Genomic DNA, 23,629 nt, shown 5'->3' with positions numbered 1-23,629 from the left:
AAAAACACAACTAACAGGAGTTCCCATTGTGGTTCAGTGGTTACCAACCCAGCTAGTATCCATGAGGATGTGGGTTCAGTCTCTGCCCTCGCTGTGGGTTAAGTATCCAGCATTGCCATGAGCTGTAGTGTAGGTTGCAGATGCAGCTCAGATCTGGCGTTGCTGTGGCTGTGGCTATGGCCAGCATCAGTAGCTCCAATTCAACTCCAAGCCTGAGAACTTCCATATGCCACAAGTGCATCCCAAAAAAAAAAAATGCAATTAACAATCACTAAAAATAATAATAATAACAACAAGGTAGGTGTAACTCTAACTAAACACAAACAGACTTGGACGCTGAAAACTACTAAACATTGATGAAAAAACTCAAAGAATAAACAGACAAAGACGTGTTGTGTTCATGGGTTAAAAAATTCAAAATAGTAAAGACATAGCTCTACCAAACTAATATACAAGTTTAAGGAAATTCCTATGAAAATTTCAGCTAAATTTCTATAGACATAGACAAGGTTATATGGAAAGTCTATATGGAAAGGCAACGCTACTAGGATTACTAAAACAATTTTTTTTTTTTTAAATGAGAGTTGCAACATTTATTTCAGGTTCTCTCTTGGGGTTTTTTTTTTGGTATTTTTTTTTCTTTTGTGCCACACAGGCAGTGTGTAGGAATTCCTGGGCCAGGGATTGAACCTATGCCACACAGCAGCAACCAGAGCCACAGTGGTGAGAATACAGGAGGCTCAACCCGCTAGGCCATCACAGAACTCCCACTAAAACAGCTTTGAAAAGAGAGAATAAAATGGAAGAAATCTGTCCACAGATTTAAGCTACAGGAATCTAGACTGTGTGGTGCTGTCAGAGGGACACACATAGATTAATGGAACAAAACAGAAAACCCAGAAATAGACCCACACAAATATATCCAACTGATTGTTGACAAAAGTACAAAGGCAATTCAATGGAGAAAAGGCAGCTGTTTCAACAAAAGGTGCATCCAAAGGCAAAAAAAAACCCTTGACCTAAGTCTCATCTTTTATACAAACATTAACTCAAAATGGATCACAAAGTTAAATATAAAAAATACAACTATTCAACATTTAGGGGAAAAAAAAACATGTAAAAAGTTAGGGATCTCAAGACAAGCAGATCTCTTCAACGTAACATCAAAAGCACAAACAATAAAAGAAAAAGTTGACAAGTTCAGCTTCACCAAAATTAAACATATTTACTCTGTGAAAGACTCTGGGAAAAGAATGAAAAGACAAGGTATCGCCTGGAAAAAAATATGTGCAAACCATACATCCAACAAAAAACTACTGTATAAAATATATAAAGAAATTTCAAATCTCAGCAGAAAAAAACCCAAAGACATCTCATTAGCAAAGATATACAGATGGCCAGTAAGTACATGAAAACATGCTCTGTATCATATGCCATCAAGGATATGCAAATCAAAGCGATAATATAGAACTACTCACCTCTTATAAGGGCCAAAAATCCAGAACCCTGATAAGACTGAATGCTGATGAGGAATGTGGAGCCACAGAATTCTCAGATGTTGCCATTTGGGAAGGCAGTTTGGTGGTTTCTTACAAAACTAAACTCTTACCATACAATCCATTTATCGCACTCCTTGGTTTACCCAGGTGAGCTGAAGACATGTCCACACAAGAACCTGCAAACAGATATTTATGACAGCTTTATGCTTAACTGCCAAAACTTGGAAGCAAAGAAGATGCTCTTCAGTAGGAAAATGCATGAATAAACTGTGGTACATCCAGATAACAGAACACTATTCAGTACTAAAAAGAATGGAGCTATCAAGCCATGAAAAGACATGGAGGAAACTTAATGCATGTTACTAAATGGAAAAAAAAATCTGAAAAGGCTACAAACTATATGATTCCAACTATGTAACATTCTGGAAAAGGCAAAGCTATGGAGGAGTTCCCTCTGTGTCTCAGCAGGTTAAGAACACTACATAGTATCCATGAGGATTTCAGTCCCATCCCTGGCCTCACTCAGTGTGTTAAGGATCAGTCACTGCAAGCTGCAGTGTAAGGTACAGGTATGGCTCAGATCCAGCACTGCTATGGCTGTGGCATAGGCCAGCAGCTGCAGCTCCAATTCAATCCCTAGCCTAGGAACTTCCATATGTCCCAGGTGCAGCCCTAAAAAGAAAAAAAAAAAAAAAATGGACAGAAAAAAAAATCATTGGTCACTAGAGGTTGGGGAGTGGGAGGAAGGATAAATAAGTGAAGTACAGAAGTTTTAGGAAAGTGAAAATACTCTGTGTGATATTACAATGATGGATATTTGTCACTGTACATTTGTCCAAATCCATTGAATGGACCATACCAAGAGTGAACCTATTATAAACTATGGACTTCAGGTGATTATGATGTTTCAATGTAGGCTCATCAATTGTAAGAAATATACCACTTTGGGGGGAGATGTTGATAATGGAGGAAGCGCTGCTTGTGCTGGGGGGGAGGGGGAGTCCATGGGAAATCTCTGTACCTTCCACTCAATTTTGCTGTTAACATTTAAGTTACTCTTCAAAAAAAGTCCTAAAAAATCCAATTAGAAAGTGGGAAAAAGATGAGTTCCCACTGTGGCACAATGGTACCTATGGTGTCTCTGGAGCACTGGGATGCAGATTCTATCCTAGGCCTGGCACAGTGGGTTTAAGGATTTAGTGTTGCCACAGTCGTAATGGCAGCTTGTGTCTGATCCCAGGTGTAGGAACTCCATAGGCTGTGGGATGGCCTACATAAATTAAATTTTCAAACTTTATATTTAAAAATAAAAATGGGCAAAAGATGTGAATAGATATTTCAACAAAAAAGATATATAGATGACAAATAAATACATGAAAAGAGGTTCAACATCTAACTATCAGGGAATGCAAGTTAAAACCACAGTGAAATGTCACTACACACCTCTCAGAATAGCTTAAATAAAATATGGTTACAATATCTTATGCTGGAAAGGATGCAAAGTAAAAGGTCACATACACTGCTGGTAGGGATGTAAAATCAGTACAACCACTCTGGGAAAGTTTGGCAAGTTTCTTTTCTTTTCTTCTGCTTTCCCCCGCCTCCTTTTTAGGGCCCCACCTGCAGCATATGGAGGGTCCCAGGCTAGAGGTCGAAACAGAGCTGCAGCTGTCAGCCTATGCCACCGCCATAGTAACAAAGGATCTGAGCCACATCTGCAAACTACACCGCAGTTTGAGCCAACACAGGATTTTTAGCCCACTGAGCAAGGCCAGGAATGGAACCTGCTCTTAGGGATACTAATTGGGTTCTTAACCCACTGAGCCACAACAGGAATGCCACTTTTTTAAAAAACTAAACTTGCAACTATCATACTACATAGCAGTTGCATGGCTGGGCACTCATTCAAGAGAAACAGACTTAGGTTCATACAAAAACCTTACACAAATTATTATTCATAATACCTAAAAACTGGAAATGCCCTTCAGTGGGTCAGTGATTAAATATAGACTGTAGTAACCTCCATACTACGGAATACTTCTCACTAACAAAAGCAACAAACTATTGTTGCACACAAAAAGCTAGATAAACCTACAGAGAATTATTGTGAGTTAAAATCCAATCCCAAAAGGATACATAGTATGATTCCTTTTATACAACATTCTTGAAATTACAAAATTACAAGAAGCGAAAATAGATTAGCGGCTCCCCAAAATTAAGGAGTGTGTAGGGACAGAAGGTAAGTGGGTGTGGCTCTACAAGGTCTATTTGAGGGATCCTCAATTTTTCTTCACTTGACTGTATCAGTATCGATATCCAAGTTATTACATACTGAAATTTTGCAAGCTGTTACTATTGGGGAAACTGGGAAAGGATATAAAATGGCTCTCTGTATTATTAGTAGTAGCGTTTCTTACAACTGCATGTCAATCTAAAATTATCGCAAAAATTTAAAAATTAGTTTAAAAAGAATCCCTTGAAGTGCTTTCAGAAGTTGAGATCCCCCAGTCCCACCTCCAAAGAGTCTCATTCACAGTTTAGAATGGGATTCGTAATGTGCACATTTAACACGCTCCCAGTGATTCAGATAACATGGTCCATAGGTGGCAGTGAGAGGAACACTCAGTCTTGATGGAATGTGCCTCCAGTCTAATTGCTTCCTATAAATCAGCTCTCCTCCTACTAGTATTTGGAAGAAAGCCAAACCTCTAGGAATCAGAATTGCTGTGCCTGAGCTCTCCTCTGTTACCAATCTGCTGTTTTGCAATGTCCACGCCACATGACACAAGGCCCCCTCCATAGAGAACTGTTCTTGCTGTGGGGCTCTCACCAAAGGAATTGGATCTTTCAGGCATTTCTTTAACAATGCATTGGAGAACAATTATGGTGTGTGAGATTATAAAAATGTGAAAAGCAAGCTATGGTCTCTTTTGTGAATAAAATTTATCCAGAAAATAATTTAGTTGCAAATGCTTATAAATAACATAACAGAAAATGATGTTACCACTCCTCACATTTCATTGAATCTTCACTTGTTCCTCAAAAGGAAAAATAAAGTTACGTCTTTACAAAGTGAACTTCCCTTTTCAATAGGTAGTAAGAGAGAATGTATTCTAATCTTGTTAAGAATTCAGGTGTAATTAGAGGTAGGCTACTTTATGAAACTGAATGTCAGTCCGATTGAGAAGAATGAGGTCTACACAGAGCAATACAATGCTTAGAAAAAAAATATAACACTCAAAAGAGAATAACTCGTATTTTTTTATTTTTGGATTTGAAAAAACATCCAGTAGCTATATAAACTGTTTGCCTACCTTCTACCTTGGTTTCTCTCTTGATTGGAATTACTAATTTTAGATCAGAAATGATGGGTAATATACTAGACATATGAGTATTACCAGGAATCAGATTTCTCCCTCCCACCCTGCCCAGGCCTAAGGATAGTCTGACTGGCAGCTCTAACCAAAGGGAAATGTACTTACTGATCAAGGGAAGTGAAATGTATTGGGTTAAATAATAAATATATAAAATGTAGTTGATTAGAGATTTGTTTTTTTTTTTTAAAGAAAGGGTATTGTTAGACAATGCACATTTGGGAACAGTTTTCATGTTTATTTTATAAGATTATGATGTGTTTTATCAGTAGAATTAGATAAGCATGATTTAACCCTTAAGAAGAACAAGCGTCTTGCTCAACAAGACACTTGAGGAAAATAAGACAGGATAAAAAGGAAGCGAGGGTTCAGTTCTGACATCCTTATAATTACAAGTAAAAAGAAAGCATGAGGGACAGGTTAATACAGACAATAATTATCAAGATCATATAAGGGAAGAGTAACATTGTAGATTAGAAAATTGTAAAGGATGGGTTGTGCCAGTGAATTTTGAGAATTTGAGGCCTGATGTCTGCCTCTCATTAGCCAGCTTGTTGACAGTATGAGTAATCCACGAGTTCATGAGTGAAAGCGGCCTTGTCCTGCCTGGCAGCATCTCTGACCTGCAAATGGCAGAACCAACTCTCCTGGCCATTTTCACAGGCTGAGTTCATTTGTTCCTTGTTAAGATCGGAAAGGTCATCTCTCTGACTGAGAAAAGGAACAGATAGCATAGGCTAGTACTCCCCAACTTTTTTCATGCCAAAGAACACTGAGAAAAATACCATCTGTGAAGAACACAGAGGCAAATTGAAGGGGACTGAGAGACCTCTATATGAATTCTGGTTAAAGTCCTTTTCTTTATGTTATTAAGGTAAGAAAAATAAAATGCAAAAATTAGGGAGGGTATTAAACAGAGTTTTTATAAAACTTCCAATTAAAATCTTTCAACATTTATAGTGAAGCCACTTTAACCATTTAAAAAAAAAAAAAAAAAAAAACTGAATTAAGACTTGCCGTTGTGGCTCAGTGGTTAACAAACCTGACTAGGATCCATGAGGACATTGGTTTGATCTCTGGCCTCACTCAGTGGGTTAAGGATTCAGCATTGCCGTGAGCTATGGTATAAGTCACAGACTCAGCTCAGATCCTGTGTTGCTGTGGCTGTGGCATAGCCCAGCAGCTGCATCTCCAATTCAACCCCTAGCCTGAGAACTTCCATATGCCACGAGTACAGTCCTAAAAAGCAAACAAAACAAAACAAAAAATTGAATTACCAAGTAATGTGAATGGCTATAGTTTGAATGGTTTTATTCAATTCCTGTGCAAGACATTTTAATAACAATCACTATAAATTTTTGATGTGTACCACGGAGAGAAACTTTATTCTTACTAGCAGATGATTTTTAAAATGTAAATCCCCTTATGCAACCATTCAAAAATTTACAACAGCTGAAACTATATTTAAAGAATTTGAGCTCTTCCATTGCCTGTACAATGTAACTATACAATGTCTTATAACAATATGAAGAGATTTTAAACCCAATTGAACTTTCTATATCAAATATTTCAAAATAATAATGAAGCCGTGACTTGCAGAACACGTATATTAGTAAAACAGAATGCCGACACACTAAGAGGACTCATCTATGGAGAATGGATAGAAGAATCTAGCATTTGATAAGAAGGAGTGTCTGGATTCCTGTCTGGAAGTGCAATCACAAGGAACCTCCACTGGGACTCCCCAACCACAATTGGCATCACCCTGAACTTCACCCTTGGCCAGTACACCTAGCACATAAAATCACCCAGTGGTGCGTGAACTTCTCACACATGATAGGCAGCAGAATACCCTACAGCGAGATGATGGAGGAGATATTGAAGTAGTATCCATGCTCCAATATGGCAGCCAGGCCAGATGAGTATGTAAAGTTCTTCATTATGCCCAGCACGCACCAGGAATGTGCTTCCAGACCCTCTGCTCCTGCCCTCCCCAGACAAGACAGCTTCTCCAGAGTTCCAATCACTCCAGCCTTCCTAAGGGATGAGAGGATCAGTATCTTAGCCTGCATGGCAAACCTAGTAGGAAACTCTATCTAGGGAGTAAACACAAGCATTTTAAAAAAGTATGTCATATGTTTTGTTGTTTGTTTTTTTTTTTTTTTTTTAGTATGTATTTAGATGTACTGACTCATTGCTGAGACACTATTCTTCTAGTGTCTCATCTTCCTTTTGTCCAAAATGGAACAGGGCAACAGACCTAATTGGTTCTTAGTTGCATGCTGTAAACATCAAGTGAGTTTCCAAAACCAAATGAGAAACCACAGAAATGTCTCCAAGTAAAATTGTCACCAACACAGCATTCATTCACTCACTCATGCAAGTATCACTTATTGAGCACCTACTATATTCCAGAAAATGTTTCAGGCACTAGGAATAAAGTACTAAACAAAACAAAATTTCTTCCCTTATAGAACTTACTTTCCAAGGGGGTAGGGGAGAACTAGATTTTTAAAGTAATAATAAATTATACAGTATATTAAAGTGCAATGTGTACTATGGAGAAAAATAAAACAGAAAGAGGGATACGGAGTGCCAGAGTGAAGGAAATTTCGGGAATTGTGCAATTTTGAATATAGTGGTCACTGAGAAGATGATGTTTGAGCCAAGACTTGAGGGCATGAGGAATCCAGTCACATGATGATTAGGAAGCAGATGGTTACAGAGAGAGGAACTGCAAAGGCCCTGAGAGAGAGCATTCCTGGCAATTTTGACCATCAGCAAGGAGGCCAGTGTGACTGGACTGAAGAAGTAGAGGATAAAGTTATATCTACAAGTAGGGTGTGGAGAATAGATCTTGTAGAGCCCAAGTGACCATTGGCTTCTATCCTACATAAGCTAGAGACCCATCAGAGGGCATCAGGGAAGCAGAGGGAGTTAAGTTTTGACTCAATCATTCTACTTAATGTGTTAAGACTAAACCATAAGAAGACAAGGTAGGATCAAAGAGACTGTTTAACTCAGAGGTAGTAGCAATAATAAAGCTAAGAAGTAATGATGGCTTGGACCATGAAAGTAGCAGGGTAGATGGCAAGAAATGATCAGATTCTGGATCTGTTTTCTATCCAAAATCTCCTATTGGATTATATATTGGGTATGAGATAAATGTAGGAGTCAAGGGCAACTTCAAAATATTTGAACTGAACAACTGAAGAAACAGTTGCCAACTGAAGGAGAAGAACAAAGTTGGAAGACTGACACTACCCAACTTCAAGACTTACTATGAAAGCAGTGATCAAGACAATAGAAAGAACAGACTAACAGATCAATGGAACAGAATAAAGAGCCCATAAATAGACCCCCCTAACTATAGTCAACTTATCTTTGACTAAGAAGCAAAAGCAATACAAAGGGTCAAAGATAATCTCTTCAACAAATGGTCCTGGGACACCTGGACATCCATAAATCAAAATAATATCAACAGAGATATCCTTCACAAAAATCAAATCAAAATATATCATAGACTTAATATAAAACACAAATCTATAGAAGACCTAGAATATAAAAAGAAGAAAACCTTAAATGACCTGAGGTATGGTGATAACTTTTTAGGAATCACACCAAAACATGACCCCCCCCCAAAAAAAATTATAAACTAGACTTCATTAAAATTTTAAAATTCTGATCGATGAAAAGATAAAAGCAAGAGAATTAGGAGTCATGCCCAAGACTGGGAGAAAAATACATTCAAAAGACACACCTGATAAAGCAATGTTATCTAAAATATACAAAGGATTCTTAAAATCCAACAATAAGAAAACAAACAACCTGATTTAAAAATGGACCAAGTCTTTAACAGACACTTCACCAAAGAACATATACAGATAGAAAATAAGCTAAGGAAAGATGTGCAATATCATATGTCATCAGGGAGTTTCAAATTAAAAAATGAGAGATGTTCCTGTCATGGCTCAGTGCAAATGAATCTGAATAGCATCCATGAGGACGCAGGTTTGATTCCTGGCCTCGGTCAGTGGGTTAAGGATCCAGCATTGCTGTGGCTGTGGCACAGCCCAGCAGCTATATTTCTGATTTGACACCTATCCTGGGAACCTCCATATGCTGCAGGTGTGGCCCTAAAAAAAGACAATAAATAATAATAATAATAATAATAATAATATATCACTCATACATATTACAAGGGTTGAAATCCAAACACTGATAACAGTGGATGCTAGCGAGGATGGGAAGCAATAGGAATTCTCATACACTGCTAGTGGGACTGCAAAGTGGTACAGTCAGTTGAGAAGGCAATTTGGTGATTTCTCACAAAGCTGAACATACTCCCACCATATGATCCAGCAATTTTGCTCCTTAGTATTTACCCAAATGAGTTGAAAATATATGTCCACACTAAAACCTGCACATGGATATGTGTAACACTTTTATTCATAATTGACAAAACTTGGGAACAACAAAAATGTCCTCAGTAGGTCAATGGACAAAATATATGGCAATGGAATATCATTCTGTGCTAAAAATAAATGTGCTATCAAGCTATGAAAGGACATGGAAAACATTTAAATGTATATTACTAAGTAAAAGAAACCAATATGAGAGGGCTACATACTGTATAATTCTGATAAAGGCAAAACTATAAAGATCAGAGATTGCCTGAGTATGGGAAGGGGGTTGGGGAAGGGATTAGAAATCAATAGGCAGAGCATGGAGGATTATTAGGGCAATAAAAATACTCTGATGTTATAATGATGAATATAGTGATGAATATATTTGCCCAAACCCAAGAGATGTACAACCCAAGAGCGAACTCTTAGGCACAACATGGACTTTGCATGATTATGATGTGTCAATATTGGTTCATCTTTAGTAAAAAACGTACCACTCTGGTGAACGATGTTGATGATGGAACCCTCCCCCTCTGTCTTACTCAAACGAACCTACACTGTTTTTGTAAGTTTATGATTATATATCATTTCGTGCTTCATTTTAGTTGCCTTTTAAATCACTAGATTGTCAACTCAATGAAAGGCAGTGTATTTGTTTCCTACGGCCATAGCAAATTAACCACACACGTGGTTGTTTACAACAGAAATGTACTCTCTCACAGTCCTAAGCCCAGAACTCAGTGGCCAGTTTCACTAGAGTGCAACCAAGGTGCAGGCCTGGATGGGCTCCCTCTGGAGGCTCTAGGGGAGAACACTTTCCATTGCTTTCTCCCACCTCTGCAACCTGCCCTCCTTGGCTCAGGGGTCTGCATCACATTACCTTTCCACCCCCACCTCCACTGTCACATTACCTTCTTCCTGTTCTTCCAAATATCTCCCTACCTTCTTCTTATATAAGACACTTGAAATTGTATTTAGAGTCCACCCAGATATTCCAGGACAGTTTCTAATCTCAAGATCCTTAACTTCACATCTGCAAAGCATCTCTGGCCACATAAGGTAACTTATTCATAGGCTCTGTAGATTAAGACTTAGAATCATCTCTGTGGGCCATTAGTCTGCCAACCACAGTCAAGACAGGATTGCTCTGCTCATCACTCCATCCCCAACAGTTAGCATTGCTACATAGGAAGTGCTCGGTTGGCATTTTTGAATGAATTAAGTTGACAAATTTTTATCACCTGAATACCTCATTCATCTTCCTCTTAGATATGAGAGAAAAGTCTCATTATCTCCTATCAAATTATTGTTGATAAAAAGAAGCTTTTACTGGAGCAAACAGACCTTATTCTTCCAGTGCCAGATTTGACAAAGTTTTTAAAACAAAGGGGAAAACAACCTTGGTCAGATTATTTAGCTGAAATATAGAAAAGGCCACAGGGGTTCTTATCAAGTTTAAATCTTACTATAAACTTCTAATTGCCTCCACAAAACTTAAATAATAAATCCTTCTGGGAGGACAAGGGATTTCTGTGAAAGTGGTTAATGAGGGCTGGTATGGGGGATTTAGTTACCAGGGGTGAGTGAGGTCTTAGGAGTCCAGATCCCAAGGACAGACAAGGGTTGATTTTCTTAGCTTTATCATCCAGAAATACTTCCTTTCTGATTAAGTCCCAGTAATATTTCCTCACATAGCACAGTTCTTTAAAAGCTTAAGTGCATGAGAAAACTATATAAAGGAAATATAAAACAGACCTAAGTGATTTTAAAGAGGCTGTAAGCAAGAGCTACTCTGGGTACATGACCACCCACAATAAAGACATTTCCCTTCTTCCCTCCCAGTTAAGAGTAGCCAGGTACTAATTGCTGGTGAATAGACTATAAGTGCACGTTGTACATGCAACTTCTAATAATGACCATTAAAGAAAAAAGCCATACTTTTCTTTGCTCTCTTTTTCCCTACTACTGGTTATAAAGTAGGTGTGATGATTGGAGCTCAAGCAGCTATTCTGGATCATGAGGCAGCAGGTTAAGAAGGTCAGAGCATCAAGATAGAAGAAGCTGAATCTTGACGGTCATGAAACTATCATACACATCCTAAATTGCTTACCTCTGGCCCTCTTACATTATACAGAAAAAGAACTCTATCTTGTGTAAGCCATTGTTATTTTTATTTATCTGTTACTCATAGCTGGATCTAATCCAAAATGATTCAAGGTAGGTATCTGGAAGTGGGTGCTGCAAATGATAGATTTTTTAAAAAATTGATATCAAGTAAATTGATGTGGTAGATTTCTGTGTTAAGGATCTAGTTACTGCAGAGTAAAAATTTAGTGACCCTTGCATTATGAAGGCATAGCTTTTGGGTCATCAAAATTCTTAGTCAAACTGAAACTTGTTCACCTTGCAAGGCATACCGCATGCCCAACAAGGCTGTAGCTCTAGGGAAAATGAAAGAAAAGATTCAGAATGCTGGTTGGTGATTGTTAGCTGCTTCTTTCCACTTTTAGCAAAGATCTACAAGAAAAAGTTAAATTCAGGTCAGAGCTAGCCAGTGGGCAAGCAGATGTGGAAGGGAATTCATCATTTTGCTTAGGGAGGTACCCTATGCCTACCTCTTGAAATCTAGGTTTATCGAGAGTTCAACAATTCAGAACATTGCTAGGTTAAAAAAGTTGATAGCTTCAGTATCTCATTCTGAAGCAGGAGGGGGAGATTGAGAGGTGGGTAGCTAGGAAGTTAAATACTCCAGCAGATTACATTTATGCCTGCCATATAAAGATTGAACATACTCTCAAAGATGATATTAAGTGTGTCTCCTTCACCCCAGGTACATTGTTTCGGGCATTTCCAAGATAGTCACCATTAACATGAAGTGTGGGGGAGGGAAGATCCAAAGTATTAAAAATCACAGTCTTAAAAATCACGTTTATTTAAGAACTTTGACTGTGGTCACTTATATATGGAAGTGACCAGAAGCGAATACACTGAAAGCCTGTTTTTCTGTTTTGTTTTGTGTTAGAGAATTTTAGTGGCAAAATCTTCATGCCCAGTCTGCATGTGCATCATATTAAATATCTTTTGCTACCTAACCAGCTGGCCCCTAACTTAGTGGTGTGAAACTACAACAAAACTTCTATTACTGCCATCCCTCAGTTCTGGGAGGTGACTGTGCTCAATTAGGTGGTTCACACTTAAGAGTCATTCATGTAGTTGCAATCAGACAGTGGCTGGTGCTGGAGTCATCTTAACAGTTTCCTCATTAATGTGTGTGGTAGTTGAGGCTGGCTGTTGGCTAAAACTCCAGAGAAGACTGTGAGTCAGAATATTTCATGTGATCTCTCCATATGGTCTGGCCTTCCTTACAATCTAGTGGCTGGCTTCCAAGGAGCAAGTATGCTAGAGAGTGAGGTAGAAGCTCCATCACCTTTTATGACCCAGCCTTAGAAATCACATGGTAGCATTCTGTCACTCTCTATTGGTTAAGGCAGTCAAAAAGTTCCAGTATTAAAGAGAAGGAGACATAGACTCCAATTCTTGACTGGCAAATAGCAATGTTGCAAAAAGAACTGGTGGAATGGGAAGTATTGTTACAAATATCTTCAGAAAATACAAGCCCGTAACTGTAGCCTTCAAAATATAATTCCTGAGCTTCCCCACACCCAACCCAAGACAACAGAAACAGTAAGTGATCGGAAAAAATTTTATGGCCCTCAATATAAGCTTCCTACTCATTTTGGTCCTCAGAGGTGTGCTTGGAGGTAAATGGAAATGAAAAAATTTCCCTGAAACAAAGCAGAACCATGGAGGACAAAGGGTAAAGGAGTTCCTCCCAAAGAACTAGGGGTCCAGGTAATCAAGGCATTATCCCATACTTTTCCAGTCCATAGGGAAGTTAGAATTTCTAGGGACCAATGACTGATGGATTTCCCATTCTCTCCATTTTAGAAAATTCATTTATTAATTTTATAGCTGCATCTGTGTCATATAAACAGGCCAGCTTGGCTGTTCCTGAGCCACAACTTCCACCTACACTGCAGCTGCATCAATACTGGATCCTTTAACCCACTGAACTGCTCCGGGATCAAACCCATACCACCACAGCAACCCAAGATGCTACACTCAGATTCTTAACCCACTGTACAATGGCAAGGACACTTCTCCCCATTTCTGAATGGGAGATTTGATTCAAATTAGCCTGATACTTCTCCACTACTGAATGCTGGGTGTGGTTAGGGAAGAAAACCTGTCTTTTAGTTTGAGGGCCACCAAAACAAGGGGTCCTAATGGATATGTTTGCCTGTCTCCCAGAGATACTGGACTTTGAACTGGAATTAATAGCTGAATGGGATTTAGGGCTAACTCTCTAAGAAGGAAGACAGTGTAGCTAAAAAACCTGAGTCAAATTTGTCCTAAATATTCATGTTCCCCTTCTTCCATAGGAGTAGATTCACTGACCTTTAGCTAGGAATACAGCACCACATAAAATTTACTATATACCCCAGGATCCTCTGGTACTGGGTATTGGCATGTGATTAAGTTCCAGAACATGGAAACATTGTGTAAAATTTTCAGTAAGCTTCCTTAAAGGGAGAAGATTTGCCATTCATTAATTCCTTTCCCTTCTTCCTGACAAGAAAACCAATGTGATGTTCGGAATTCAAAAGGTCTTCTTGAGCCATGAGATTATGTACACCGAGATGGTTGAACAGCAAGAAAGACCACTGCTCCTTGATGACTCTGAAGCTTTTGTGCTAATTCTGGAATGCCTACTTCTAGGTTTCTTTATGTGAGAGAAAAACAAACTTCTGTTTGTTTAAACTATTATTTGTTTAAGCTTCTGTTACTAATAGCAAATCAAATCCTAATTACTGTAGCATATAGTTGAATGGGGGATAATTCTATAATATGAGGTAGATTAAAATAAACATTAATTACATAATAATATCCTATTCACACAAAATCAAGCAACAAAACATGATTCAGGGAAATTGTATGCCTCCACACAGTAGCCAAAGATTTGCTTTCAAAATGCAAATCTGATCCCATAACCCCAACAACTTCCCAGCTTTCAACTATCCTGTGGTTTCCCTTTGGACAAATCTCCCTAATCTGCTCTCTAAATCCCTATGTGATCTAGCCCCTGTTACCTTTCCAAGCTCATCTACTCCCAAGGTCCTTTCAACTCTCTGTCGTCTACCTACACTTGTCTTTCAGATCCTGTTGCTCACAACTAGAGTTGGAGGCAGAAGATTCTGTGATTGCTCCCCTGAGTACATTCTCCAAAACAGGTACCTCCTCAACTTGTTTAAGGAAATATGTTAGCACAACAACTATGATTATAGTAAGAGAAAGCTTAATAAACCAGGATCAGGATACTGTAAGACAGGTGGTCTGAAAGCAGCTCTTACATGCCTGCTCCCGTTCTCCTGACCTGACCCACCCCTAGGCTCACTCCCCGAATTTTAGAACCTAGCTCTACCTTTGATCTTCATCCCCATGTTCCTTCCCACATCATGTTCCTCCCTTTTCTCTTCATCCAGATGACATTTATTCTTTCTTCAGGTATCAAATATGCCACTCAAATTTCCCTATTATAGTAGTTCACCCTGCCATGTAACTTTGATTATTTGATAATATGTCAGTTTTCTCATGAATCCACATGTATCTGTTAATGTGAATATTTGATAAAGGTCATTTTCCCCCCAACTAGACAGTGTGTTTCATGAGTCAGAAAGAAAAAAAAAATGGTTTTAGCTTATCAATGCATCCAAACAGCAGAACGCTGTGGCCAGCATACTGTAAGCAGTCAATAATTATCTGTTGAATGAATAACTGTGATGCTCAGGGCTGAGTCAAAAAAAAGAGGGAAACAAATGCATAGGGTGATACTGAAAAGAAAAATAAAAAAGCACACAGTCACAGCAGCATAAACATGGATGACAAATTTAGGAGGAGAAGGTAATCAATGTGCTGAAAAGCAATATTCTAGATGATGAGAGAAATATAGAGTATAAAGCATGGTCACTGCCCTTAAGAAATGTACCATTTAGGGTATAATAAAACTTAGGCCAAAGAAAAAATAATCCATAACCATGAAAGTCAGAAATAAAAAAAATGTGTTCAATGAGTGGGACCAACAAACAGCATGCCATAGAGTACAACAATAAAAATTAATACAGATTAGAAGAAGTTAGGGACAATAATAATTTTTGTGTCCCTTGTTATGTGCCAGGGACTGTATTAAGCATTTAACCTATATTATCTTTCATAATCTTTACAGTCATCAATGAGCAAGGTATTAATATCCTCATTTTAAAGATGAGGCTCAAAGAGTTTAAACATGCCTAAATAACAAAGTTTATATAAAGAATGCCAGAATTTGAGCCCTAGTCTTCTTGAATTCAAAACCAATATGCTAGTAACTATGTTATAAAGATGAGAGTTCATCTGGACTTAAAGAATAGGTAGGAATTACACAAGCAGAGGGAAAGTACGAAAGACAATCAGTCAAGAAGTATAGTGTGAACAAAACAGAGAACAAAATGAAGGTGTGATGAGTGGATAGTTTAATCTAGCCATAGCTAGAAAGTCCATGAAGGAGTAGAATCCAAAGTAAACTTGGGGATATAATTGGGGTCAGAACGAAGATAAGCATTAACAGCAGACCAAAGTACATTTAGCTTATATCTTATAAGCAACTGAAAATTACAGTAAGGTCCTGAGTTGGCAAATGGCAAAAAAGAAAATGGTTGGATTGGAATGGAAAAAGAAAAGAAAGATACAGATTCACATATGAAAACTCAGTATACTTGAGATCAAAGAATATTTTAACTGGAGATAGCTATAAGGATCACTTAGTACCAGATCTCATTTTACAGAGGATGAAATGGTAGCCAGGACAATTTAAGTGACTTAACCAAGATAGACAGAATTGCTGGGGCTGTAAGTTGGTTTTCTAAATATTATTTCCACTATGGCACAAGTACAAAGACAGATGGAAAAAAGAAGACTGAGAGAGAAAAGCCAGAAGCAAAAAGAACTCTCAGGTTTTAGGAAAACTTTGAAAATAATGACATCACTGTCAGGTAAAAAAAATCCAGGAAATGATCCTTGTGTCAGCCAGACTCTAAGATGGTCCCCAGGGATCTCCACCTCCTGTTATTCAGGCCCTTATGTAATCTCCTTCCCTTGTGTGTGGCTTGGCCTAACAACTGGCTTCTCATCAATAGAATATATCAAAGATGATGGAATAGCAGTTCCAAAATTAGATTACAGGTGGTTAGACCATAACTTCTACTTTAGCCAGTTAGCTGAAGCTCTCTCATGTTGGCTCTGATGAATCAAGATGCCATAATGTGAGCTGTTCTGTGGACAGGTCCACATGCCAAGGTACTGAAAGTGGTCGATAGCCAGGCAAAAAACTGAGGCTTCTGGATCAACTCCCTCCAGAAACTGAATCCTGCCAATAACTATGCAAACTCAGAAGCAAATCCTTCCCCAAATGATCCTTCGGATGAGATCCCAACCCTGATCAATGATTTCTTTGCAGCTTTTTTTTTTTTTTTTTTTTTTGGCTTTTTGCCATTTCTTGGGCCACTCCCAAGGCATATGGAGTTTCCCAGACTAGGGGTCTAATCGAAGTTGTAGCCACTGGCCTAAACCAGAGCCACAGCAATGCCAGATCCAAGCTGCGTCTGCAACCTACACCACAGCTCATGGCAACGCCGGATCGTTAACCCACTGAGCAAGGGCAGGGATCGAACCTGCAACCTCATGGTTCCTAGTCGGATTTGTTAACCACTGCACCACGATGGGAACTCCTCTTTGCAGCTTTCTGAGAGACCCTAAAGTAAAGAACACAGCTAGGCAGTGTTCAAAATTCCTGGCTCACAGAAATAGTACAATAATAAACTGTGTATTGTTTTAGGCCACTAGGTTTGTAATTATTTTGTTATGCAACAATAGATAATTAATACAATACTGCTGAAAGAAAATTTTGTTTCAGGCAATGGAAGAATCAATACTAGTTTCTACAGAGCACCAGGGATTGAGTCCATGTTTTTGAGGACAATAAATTAGTGGACAGTGAAAAGTGAGAGAGTAAGTATAAAAAAATCAATTAAGACATGTGACAGTAAAAAAAAGGAAAATGTATACGCATAATGACAATTAAGTAGAAAAGCTTTAAGAGAAGTTTGGAGATACAATAAGATATTATTTGGAAATAGAGTATTTTCAGAGAACCAAAAATTTTTACAAACACAAAGTACACACTGGCAATAAGGTAGGAAAAAAAAAGAATAAGTGACTAAAACCATTGTGTATGCACAAACTTGGAAACCTCAGGGAAAATTCAGCAACTCAGATTTTCTTTCTCACTGCCTACCTTTCACTTCCAGCATGATCTAATCATGACATAGCGCAACTCTAATGGTCAGAGTATCCCTGCAGAATAACACCATGAAAACATTATTATTTTAAAATATTAACATCACCAATTTGGAATAATATAACCAGAAACTTTCAGAACATTTTTGAAGGAACTCTTCCATTTTACCTTCAAATTGTTTAATTTGTTTTTTTTTTAAGTTGAATTTTACTCAAATACTTCTGTCTTAACAAGAACACATGTTACCAGTCTAGGGGATGCACACAGGCTTTATTTTCCTTTAAAAGAGAGAATTTCAATGAACTACTCTATCCCTTCCTCCATCCAGCAATTTGGACTCCAGCATAGAAGAAAATGCCAAAATGTAATTGACAACCTACATTGCATTTTGCACAATACAGGTCTAAACTGTACAGGTGATTTTTTTTATCTGTGATTTTTTTTTCAGTAGTAAATACTACAGTACTACCCAAGAGGCAATTGGCTGAATCAGCAAATACAGAACCACATATATACAGAACGCAACTACAAATTACATGAGGATTTTTAACAGTATGCAGGGTCAGTGCTCTTACATTGTTTAAGGGTCAACTATTTTTCAAAAAGGCATCTTCCCTTCAACATAAGGACTTATAAGATTTCTAAGAAGTCCACTAATTGTTTTTTTTTTTCTTTTTTTTGTGCACCCCACTAGCATATGGCGTTCCAGGGCCAGGGATCAGATCCAAGCTATAGTTGTGACCTACACCATACACCCATAGTGCCACAGTGGGGAACTCCTTAAGTGTTTATTTCAGAGAGGAAAGAGGAATTCTAGTCTACATAGGAAGATAGGAAATATTTAAACTGGAAATGACCACCTATCCCAAACCAACCAAAGGAATCTTGTTAATATCCCACAGAAACTATCTCAGGAAGAAAGGTCTACTCCCCATCCCAAGTCCCTGACAAGCAAAGAGACACCAATGCATAGAGAGATCATTTCTCAAGTGCTTTGTAGGCATTTAGAAGATGGCATATTGAAGAAGACCAACACGCCTTCCATTCAAACAGGGCCTTTGTTTATGCAGGAGTTGTGAATTTGGCAAGTGTAAGAACCATGTCTATTTTGTTCATCTGCTATCGCACACACTACCTGGCAGAGTCATTCAAGAATTATGTCTGAGTAAAATGCCATTCAGGGCAGCAAGAGAGAAACGAATCCGACTAGGATCCACGAGGATGTGGGTTCAATCCCTGGCCTGGCTCAGTGGTCGGTGATCTGGCGTTGCCATGACCTACAGTGTAGGTTGCAGACTAGACTCGGATCCTGTGCTGCTGTGCTGTGGCATAGGCCTGCAGCTGCAACTTGGATTTGATCCCTAGCCTGAGAACCTCCATATGCCACAGGTGCAGCCCTAAAAAGCAAAAAAAAAAAAAAAAAGAGGATAGCAAGAGAGAAAGGACACAGCTAATACAAACTCCTTATCTCCTTAAGAAACTCCAGACAGACATATTGAGAATGATCTACATTTAGTATAAGAACCTTAATGTATAAAGAGGCAACCCTGCCAATGCAGAGAATGGATACTGCTGAGGACATAGTCAAGCACAGATCAGTCTACCTACAGAACCAAGTTAATGATAGTGATGAACTGGACAGGACCAGAACTGAGACAATGCTTTCCTGGTGGGGCTTTATCAGTTCATTGCATTACAAAGCTGAAAGGGAGACAGTGAAACCACAAAATACCATTTTTGTAGTTTATTATACATGTGTATATTCCTCTTTTATATGTGAGTAATATATGTGTATGAATGTTTATTTTATATGCAACTATTCTCTGTAGTATGAATTATCATTCTCAATGTATCCTTTTGTTATCATCATAGAACCCTAAAATTTATAAAAATCCTTAAATATCAAGAATCCCTTAAATATTGCTGAAGAGAAGACAAATGAGCCAAGAGGGCAGAACTGAAATGGTCTTCAAGATTCTGGTGCTGTTGCAGCTTCCCCTGTGGATCAGAGCATTATTAAGAACCCAATGTTGTCTCTGTGAGGATGCAGGTTCAATCCTTGGCCTCACTTACTGGGTTAAGGATCCATCATTGCCACAGCCTGTGGTATAGGTCACTGATGTGGCTCAGACATCTGGTGTCGCTGTGACTGTGGCATAAGCCTCATCTGCAGCTCCAATTCATGTAGGAACTTCCATATGCCACAGGTGCAGCAGTTAAAAAGAAGAAAGATTCTGGTGCTCTTTAAAAAAGGATGTTCAAATAAACTTGCTCGTGCCTGGGACTGAGCATTCCATGTACCATCCTACAGTGGATATAGGGGTCAGGGTAGCTGCTGCCACAAGTTCAGCACTACATTAAGTTTAGAAATATCTTTGAACTTAAAAGCTGAAGATACTTACTGTCTAAAGCAATTGCATTAGTCCGGATCCTCCAGAAAAACACAACCAATAGGATATATTTGGAAGGTATAAAGTCTATGGTACAGGCAAGCAGGCTAGAAATACAGGCAGAATTTCTATGTTACAGTATTGAGACAGAATACTTTCCCCTCTGGGAAACCTCTGGTTTTGCTCTTAAGACTTTTCAACTGATTAGGTGAGGACCACCTACATTTGAGAGGGTAATTTATTTATTTAGGTCAACTGATTGTACATGTCAATGTGAAAATACTTTCACGGCAACATTTAGATTAATGATTGACCACACAACTGAGCATCAAAGACTAGCCAGGTTGACATAAATTTAACCATCATAGGAACCAAAAGAGGGTAGAATTGCCAAGCTAACACCAACCCATAGAACCCTTAAATTTCTAACAACTCATTAATGCATTATTAACTTTATCAAAAGGGTCCATTATTTCATGAATATGGAGTGCACGTAGATGATGCTTTACAAAAATTCTGCCATTATTTACTGAGATACATATATATGGAGAGAGAGAGATTCTAAAACACCATCTTTAACTAGACCAAGACTATAAGTGGTAAAATTACAACACCTGTACAGATTAATGGGAAGCTCTGAAATAATATCCCTTGCAGTTTATTTAAAATACTTTATCGTTAATTAGGATGGAAGATGAAACTGCCTGCTGAGCTAGCTAAGGAATTTACGAAACTTATAAAAGGATTTCTGCATTTTTTTGCTTAGTTAAGTCTAACCATGATAGAACTTTAGCCTCCTGAAGCTACCTACCATCTGAAATGGATCAATTTCCTTATACCTGTAGGTCTAAAAGCCACCCACTTTGCAAAGCTGTCAATTCAGACAGTTTATACAGTAACAATATTATTTTTTATATATACTCTCCTCTCTTACTGGACCATTTCTGTGTCCTAATCAATATCTTCTTTTAAAAGGAGGGATATTATAGCCTGATAATTCAAGGGTTTTTATACATGGATGCCACTGCTGCAGGGTAATTTGCTTTCTTTCAACGAGTTTATTAACTCATAACTCAACCTATTAACCACATTAAGTTGAATTTTCAATTATTATCTGAAAACAATGTTATTATCTAAAATTGTTTAGGAACTTACCCTTCTAGGTCTCCATTTACAAGAATAAGAAGTGATCAATTTCAGCTTATTGCCAATCTGTTGATAACATCTTATCGACTGAGGAGACTGTCATCTTATTTACCTCACTCTGATTTACATCTTTAGTGGGTTGAATTCTATCTTCCTGAAAGATATATAATGTTTATGTTCTAATCCCTGATTTGGAAAGAGGTCTTTGCAAGTGTAATCAGGTCAAGATGAGGTCTTATTGGATTATAGTGTAATTTATGACACGGTTTAGGAATTGCCTTTATGTCCTTTGGTACTTAAATGTTTATGTCAAGACCTAGATGTTAGAAACTTTATATTTTAAATACATTGATTTTATGTGAAGTGTCTACACTTTAATTATTTGGGATATAAAAGAATAAAATGTTACTTAGTCATAAAATCACACATATATGGTATTCTGCTAAAAAAAAAAGAAAAAAACTTGCTTCCTTGGTTCTACATATTCTGAGCATCAGCATTTTGATCTTAATAATTGATCAGTGGTGGGAGCTACAATCAAGGGCTTCAGAAAGAGAATCAAAACTTTTACTGCAAATGACTAAGCAAGCCACTTTGAAAAAAAGATATAATAAATTGGAAAGAAAATGGAGAATGTATTGTCATGTGGACACTATTTTGTGTCCAAGACTTTTGCAATTTTCTCTAAGTCAAGTATTTTATTATATAGGTATTCATACAAACCAAACAATGTAAATGGTTGGTCCTGAAACTAATCTTTAATTCCTTCTCACTAGGTATGGTTAAAATCTGAGCAGTATGGCCAAGAGAGTAACCTCTGTTTTCTTTGAGTCTGATCTGAATCCCTCTTATCTTCACTCCATGCTGCTCAGGTTTTATGCTGTCTACAAATTGTGCTCGTCTTCTGCTTCTGTCCTTGAATTGCTGGGTACATGATCCCTGCTTAGGTATTTGCTTAGTGTATTTCCACACACAATTTTCAAATGAGTGATTCCTTTGTAAAGCTTTTCTTCCCATACCACAGTTAATGTTGCCCGTGTGGCACCACACAGCTTTCTACTCCCCTTCTAACCAGAACATTCGACTGCCTGTGTTCTGTAGCAATCCATCTGCAGCTGTGTAAAGATAGCAGGGGTTTAAACCTGTGGAAGACAGTATTATTTGTTCATAATTAGCCCTTTGCTTTCCACTCATACTATGGTTTCCCTGACACCTAGCTTGGTCACATGACTTGCTTTGGCCAATGTTACATAGGCAGAATTGATACATACTATTTCCAATCTGAGAAGTTAAAAGTCCTGTCAATTTTCACCAGCCCCTTTCATTCTCCTATCCACCATGAGAAGAGCATACTTTGTGTAGCCACTGGTTCCAGAGAAGGATACTTTTAGACCAAATCTAAACCCAACATGCAGCCTGGAGCCAAGTTCAGCCTACCCCAGCAAAACCCAACCAAGCACAGAGCCCATCAGAGTCACTGGATCTTCACACCAATGAGTGAAAAAAAAACATTGTTGCAAACCACTGAGATTTGGGGAGTTACTTGTTACACAGCTATAACAGCAAAACCTAACAAAAACAAACCAACCCCTTATGGTAGGAAGTCTCTTTCTGAATATGGATCAAGTTGAAAACAAATCTTCCACTGGGAAGCATACTAATGAAAATATGCCAGTAGAGTTATAGCATGATAACTACTGGAAGTGATCATTCTAGAACACTGCTTAATAACTTCCTGCCTAAATTGCTTTACTCCAAATCCTATTTTCATTCACCTACAGGATATAGATTAGCACACAGGACCTTTGCCCAGCCTTTAATTTCATCGCAGGAGACACCAAAAAAAAAGAGTTAACTAATTGTCTACTGGCACTCTGATAAACTGGAAGGGAACATCAAGGGCCTAGAAACATCCAAATAAAATATTAGGCACAGAAATTAAACTGCTTTGGCCACATACAGGGGCATAGCAGTTTACTCACCGTTTAGCACTCTCTTAATCCATGGGGTTTTTCGATGTCTGTTACTTTTTCATTGCCCACTGTCTATTTCACATTCTTGATTGCTTTGAGGAGAATTACCTCCCCACCACCTGGTCAGAGGTCCTATCTTCCCTTAACCAAGTCTTCCCTTAACCAAGGTTGGTTAAGGGAACAAATCAGGCATTCCCGGTTTAGAATCGAATTGTGATGCAAACACTGAAAATAGCTGGAGAAAAGGAATGTGAGAGCTCCGCCTTGCTAAGACTGTACTCACATTTCTGCCACCGAGACCACCTGGACCTGCCTGGCTCTTGTCTGTTTCATGCTTGATGATTGGACCTTCCCTGCAAACTTATTTGTTCACCCTCACCTTTTGAGAAATTCCTTTTTGTTGTGAATTGGTTGGGACTGTTGTCTGTTGCTTGCAAATGAATAGCACT

General features: G+C 38.3%; 1 long non-coding RNA gene across 1 annotated transcript in view; it reads right to left on the bottom strand.

Annotated features, from left to right (window-relative positions):
- Positions 1-562: 562 nt before the first annotated feature.
- The window catches only part of LOC102167127 (uncharacterized), a 99,277-nt gene continuing 76,210 nt past the window's right edge, over positions 563-23,629 (bottom strand). The window contains exon 3 of the long non-coding RNA XR_002342721.2: positions 563-1,675. This is a non-coding gene — a long non-coding RNA (uncharacterized LOC102167127). The remainder of the gene's footprint in view (positions 1,676-23,629) is intronic.

This window comes from Sus scrofa, chromosome 3 (genome assembly GCF_054392235.1).
Source record: "Sus scrofa isolate SSC_HxYL_T2T_F1_AM1 chromosome 3, Sscrofa_HxYL_maternal_Yorkshire_Landrace_v2.0, whole genome shotgun sequence".
Classification (NCBI taxonomy): domain Eukaryota; kingdom Metazoa; phylum Chordata; class Mammalia; order Artiodactyla; family Suidae; genus Sus; species Sus scrofa.
This window is presented reverse-complemented; position numbering and strand designations above follow the sequence as displayed.